A 6,126-nucleotide genomic window follows, 5' to 3' on the forward strand; every position below is an offset into this window, starting at 1 on the left:
AGGATAAGATGAGTGAGGGAGTATGCAGGGGGAGATGTTCAGGAAGAAGGGCTCTGCTGGTCTGATGCTCCAGGGAGAGAGCCAAGGATCGGCCCCCACCTGCCAGACCCGAGCACTGGGCCTTCCGCACCGGGAGAGCAACGTTCCTGGAAGTGCCAAGGGCTCTTGAGAAAGGAAGGGTGCTCATACCGCCTGAAATTTCTAGCACCTTCCCCAAGTTCTCAGCTCCCAGACCTCCTTCCCAAGTCCTGTATCCTGCATCCCACAGCCGCAGGCCAGCCCGCCCAGCCCCCACTCACGAGGGAGGCCACAGCCAAAGCATCAACTCCCTGCCGAGGGACCAGGAGGTCACCACCCCTGGGTGGGCTGCAGGAGAAGCAGGAAGCAGCCTCCGCCCCTTGGGAGGGCTCCTGGCTGCCTGGAAAGATTCAGCTGACTGTACAGGGAAAGTCTTGTCTCCCAGACCACGAACTCCTCGAGTGCAGGCTACGGCTTCATCTCCCGGGCCTGGCACAGCAGAGGTGCTCAGTAGAAATCCAAAGAATAAATGAATACCACTCATAGAAAGACCAGGACATGAGGCCAAGAGTGAGCTGTGCAAACAAGGCATAAGTGCAGAGTGAAGAGGACGGCATCAGGCAAGGCTCTTCAGGGAAGCGGCGCTGCAGGATAGAGTGCTGGGCTCTGGAGCCAGACTGCCTCCTGATGCTGTGCGACTTCGGGCAAGTCACTCAGCCCTTCTGAGCTGCATGGTCACCTCTAATTTAAAACAGGAGTGAAAGGGCAGCCCGGTTGGCTCAGCAGTTGAGAGCCTGCCTTCTGCCCAGGGCCTGATCCTAGAGCCCCAGGATCGAGTCCCACATCGGCTCCCTGCATGGAGCCTGCTTCTCCCTCTGCCTGTGTCTCTGCCTCTCTCTCTCTCTCTCTCTCTCTGTGTGTGTGTCTCTCATGAATAAATAAATAAAATCTTAAAATAAAATAAGAGTGAAATAAATAAAATAGGAGTGAAGAAGGCAGGTACGGGAGAAGGAGGATGTAAGCCAGCCACAGTACTGGGACGTGGGCGTGCTCGGGATGGGGTGACTTGACTAGCAGGCCATGGGAAGCAGCAAATGGAAGGAGGAGACAGGGTGGGCTGGCCAAGGCCAGTCTTGAGAGAGGAGGGACAGAGATGGAAGGAGGAAGGCGGTGAATGAAGGAGGGAAATCACAGGAAGTGGGGCAAAGGACAGGGAGGTGGACGCAGGCCCTTGGGGGCCTGCCCGTGCTGGGCCTGCTGGCCACTGGTAAGTTCAAGCTGAGCCAGAGCAGAAGGGCTGGGGGAGCTGTGGAGGCAAGGGGGCCTCTGTGGGCGTGTGGGGGAGAGCCCCTGGGAAGAAAGACACCCCCCTCACTTCAGTTGGCTTATGTGGCAAAGGGGCTTCTGAACCAGACAAAACTGGAATCATTCTGGAATGTGGCCCTTGAGAAAGTTTATCTCTGATCCCCACCTCCTAGACAGGGGGACACGGGCAATTAGCGACCCCCCCCCAACACACACACACACCTGGGCTAGAGATGGTGCTGGGTAGGGGTGGGGCGTGGAGGGCAGCTCGGCAGGGCCCAGGTGCCCCCAGGGGGCTCTCTGTCCCCAGGGTAGAGGCCCAAGGCCTAGGCTTTTGTGCTTTACACTCAGCGACAGCCTTGTCACTGGAGAGCTAAGCAACTGGGCCAGTTCCGCCTGGCTTGCCCCGGCTGCGAGGGATGGGGTGTAGGGAATGGGGGTGCCCAGGCTGCGGCTCCTTCCCGGCCCAGCGGCCCTGGCCACGCAGCCCCACAGCGCCCCCTGCTGGCCGATGGGCGGGACCCTCACCGGAGGCCGCGCACCAGCGCCGGCGACCTTCCCCTTGCCCCAGGGGCACACCTGCCACCCTCGCTTTAAAGGCATCCCAGGCAAAAGGAAAAATGTGAGCCCTCGTGCCTATTCACAAAGATATCCTCCCATATACTGGACCAACTGGAAAAAGTGAATAAATGCTCTGTTAAAAAAGGGGCTATAGGGACACCTGGGTGGCTCAGTGGATGAGGGTCTGCCTTAGGCTCAGGAAGTCATCCTGGGGTCCCACCTCGGGCTCCCCACGGAAAGCCTGCTTCTCCCTCTGCCTGTGTCTCTACCTCTCTCTGTGTCTCTCATGAATAAATAAATAAAATCTTAAAAAAAAAAACCCAAACAGACTATATACAAAGCATCCCAGGTGCCCGATGGTTGGCTCCACTTTGACAACATGGACAAAGTCACTCATTTCTGGTGGCTCCAGGTGTCCCTCGGCTTGTGGCTGCCTCACCCCAGCCTCAGCCTCGTGGCTGCATGGTCTTCTCTGTGTCAGCCTAAACCCAAGATGATCTTATCTCGAGACCTTTAACTCAATTACCTCCGCAAAGACCCTTTCTCTGAGGAGGCAGGTTCCTGGTGGACGTGAATTTGGAGGCTTCCACTTAGCCCACTACACCCATTAGGGGAGGAAGGAGTAATGGGATAAGCAGGGACCCAGCGTGACCGGGGGGTTAGAACCTGCTCCCCCTCCTATATGCCAGACACTCGCTGGGCTGGGCCGTACTGGCCTGGCTGGGCCCTGCTCTGGGAATTGTCCATCCTTCATGGGGAGGAAGAACTTGGGAACAAGTGTGTGAACAGTAGGGGTAATTTCACACCAGTGAGGACAGAGTCTTCGGAGGCAGGAGGGAGCTCCTCTACATGGGCCTGTCTGTTCTCCTCCAACACCCTCAGACCTGCTCCTCATGACCCCATTTTATGACCCCATTCTATGACCCAAGAGCTGGGTTCAGTTAACAACATGCCCACAGTCACAGGGCAAAGCAGGACCCCCAAGCTGATCCAAAAGTCTAAGCTAATATCCCTATCCCATTAGCAGAGAAATGCAGAGCAAAGCACACAGAGCAGAAAAAAAAAAAGCCACCACCCCTGGCCTGGCCTCCTCACCACCCTACTATCTCCATGGTCTGTCTCCACTCAGCAGCCAGGCAAGGCTTTCTCCAAACTTGTTGGCTCCAGCTCAGACCTCCCACTGGCCTCCAGGTCCTAGATAGCCTTCCAGGGTCTAGAAGCCCCTATAAAAGGAGCAGCAAATAATGGGGGAGGCTAATAAAGTCAAGAAGGGACCTGGGGTCTGAGACTGTGGAGAGAGATGGGAAGGCCCCTCAGAGCTTCAGAGAGAAAGAGTAAGTGTCCACAGACCTTGTGTTCTCAGTTTCTCTATCCTGAACTGAGATCTGGGCCTATGGAGGGCGCTCAGGTGTTTCTAGCTCCAGACTCTGCATTCACTTCTAGATCCCCTTGAGTCATGGGAAAGACTTTGGGAGCCTGAGAGAGCAAAGCTCCTCTGAACAGCTTTTGGGAGCACCTGGGTGGCTTAGTAGGGTAAGCATCTGCCTTCACTCGGGTCATGATCCCAGGATCCTAGAATCAGGCTCCCTGATTGATGGGGAGCCTACTTCTCCCTCTCCTGCCTCTTGATTGTGCTCTGGTTTTCATTTTCCTTCAAATAAATAAGCAAAATCTTAAAAAAAAAAAAAAGCAAAGAAAAGAATAAAATCTTAAAAAAAAAAAAAATGGGACGCCTGGGTGGCTCAGCGGTTGAGCATCTGCCTTCAGCTCAGGGCGTGACTCTGGGATCCAGGATGAGTCCCACATCAGCCTCCTTGCATGGAGCCTGCTTCTCCCTCTGCCTGTGTCTCTGCCTCTCTCTCTGTCTCTCATGAATAAATAAAATCTTTAAAAATAAATAAATAAATAAATAAATAAATAAATAAATAAATAAATAAAATCTTAAAAAAAAAAACAGTTTTTGTGTTTCTTAGGACAGAGGGTGGGCAGCACCATTTCAGACTGGTGTCAGGAAACCCGTGCTGGTCCAGATTTGCCCTGCCTCACTGTGTGACCCAGGACTGAGTCCCAGTTATGGCAGGCTAAGATGAAGGGCCAGGTGACAGCTGAGGCCCACAGGCCCTTGAGCTGTTCCTTTTCCCGCTGAGCCAGAGTCTCCCCGGGAGACACTTCCAGGGGCCCCAGGGAACTAAAAGCCTAGGGGTGACCAGCATCCCCACAAGTGCAGCAAAGGTCAGGACTCCAGGCCACAGGGTAGGGCACTGGGAGGTCAAGGACCAGGATCCAGGAGGAAGAAAAATACAGACCAAAGATTTCTTTTTCCTTTCCTCCTCTTTATGTTTTTTTTTTTCTTTTTCAATTATCTAAGTTTACATTTATATATTCTCACTGTAAATGATTCCAGAAATACTGTAAATTTAACGTTAAATATGACAGGGGTGCCTAGATGGCTCAGTCAGTTAGGAGTCTGATTCTTGATTTCAGCTCAGGTCTTGATCTCAGGGTCATGAGCACAAGCCCCGTGTTGGGCACACAGCTTACTGAAAGAAGGAAAGAAAGAAAGAAGGGAAGAAAAAGAAGTGACAGTCTCTCTCCAGGGGCTCTATAGATTACAGGCTACCCAGGAACACACGCCCCATTGGCCAGCGGCAAGGCCTTGAGCAGATGACTTAAATTTACTGTGTCTCAGATACTCATCTGTACAATGGACCGTTGGCAGGGTGAAATGAATTCACGCGTTTACAGAAAGCATTTGGGCAATACCTGGTGTTCATGGGGCATCTTGAGCAATTTATGCAAATGGCACCATAAGGAACGATGGTGGACACATACATGGCACATCTCCTTTGCTCACATACACACTCCGTTGTCCCATTGGTTCACTTACAAAACACAAGTTCAAAGGTAGAAGTATTAGACAAACAGCAGAGCACGAAATCTGATACCATAGCCCTTCTGGGGTGCCTGGCTGGCTTAGTCGGTACAGCATGTGACTATTGGTCTCAGGTTTGTGAGTTCAAGTCCCATGCTGGGTGTAGAGATTACTTGGAAGTTAAAAAAAAAAAAAGGTCAAAAAAGCCTTTCCGAGCTCAGGGCCCTGGGCTACCATCCAGGTCACATGCCCATGAAGCTGGCCCTGCCTCTGGACAACAGCCATTGGGGAGTGAACCTGCCACTGAGCTTGGAAGTGGATTATCCCTTAGCCAGGCTTGAGAGGCCCACAGGCCCAGCTAACACTTCGATTATAGCCTCACAAGAGACCCTGAGCCAAAGAACCTAGCTAAGCCATCCCATACGATTCCTGACCCACAGAAACTGTGAGATAATAGTGTATGTTGTTTTAAGCAGCTAAGTTTGGGCTAACTTGCTAGGGCAGCCCTAACTAACAAATACAGCTGGCATTCTTTTGGAAAGCACAACTTTTCTTCCCCCAAAGTAGGGTTATTTGGTTACTTTGAAACACAGTTCCTACTGAAAAGACAGGATAGATGCTTAAGATTTCCCCTCTATTTACCTTTATTATTATTTTTAAAATCTCTACACCTAATGTGGTACTCAAACTCACAACCCCAAGATCAAGAGTCACACATTCTACCAATGGAGACGGTCAGGCCCCCGCACCAATTTTCGAAGTAAGATACTGGTTTATTTTTTTTAAAAAAAGATTTGATTTATTTATTTGAGAGAGAGAAAGAGGGCACAAGTGGAGGGAAAGTCAGAGGGAGAGGGAGAAACAGAGTCCCCGCTGAGCAGGAAGCCTGATGCAGGCCTCGATCCCAGGACCCCAGGGTAATGACCTGAGCCAAAGGCAGACGCTCAACTGACTGAGCCACCCAGGCACCCCAAGATATTGGTTTAAAATGGCCCTCTGGGGGGGTCCCAAGAGTTTCTCTGGTTTCTCCTGTTTGAGTTTCTCAGGAACACACAACTTTTCACAATTCCTGTGTATCTCAATCATCTATGATCATTTTCCTTTTTTAAAAGATATATGTATATATATCTTTTTAAAAGATATATGTATATATATCTTTTTAAAGATTTTATTTATTTATTCATGAGAGATAGAGATAGAGAGAGAGGCAGAGACACAGGCAGAGGCAGAAGCAGGCACCATGCAGGGAGCCTGATGTGGGACTCCATCCTGGGACTCCAGGATCACGCCCTGGGCCAAAGGCAGACGCTCAACCGCTGAGCCACCCAGGCGTCCCTTAAAGATATATTTATTTGAGAGACAGAATGTGA

This window comes from Canis lupus, chromosome 9 (assembly GCF_003254725.2).
Source record: "Canis lupus dingo isolate Sandy chromosome 9, ASM325472v2, whole genome shotgun sequence".
NCBI classification, from domain to species: domain Eukaryota; kingdom Metazoa; phylum Chordata; class Mammalia; order Carnivora; family Canidae; genus Canis; species Canis lupus.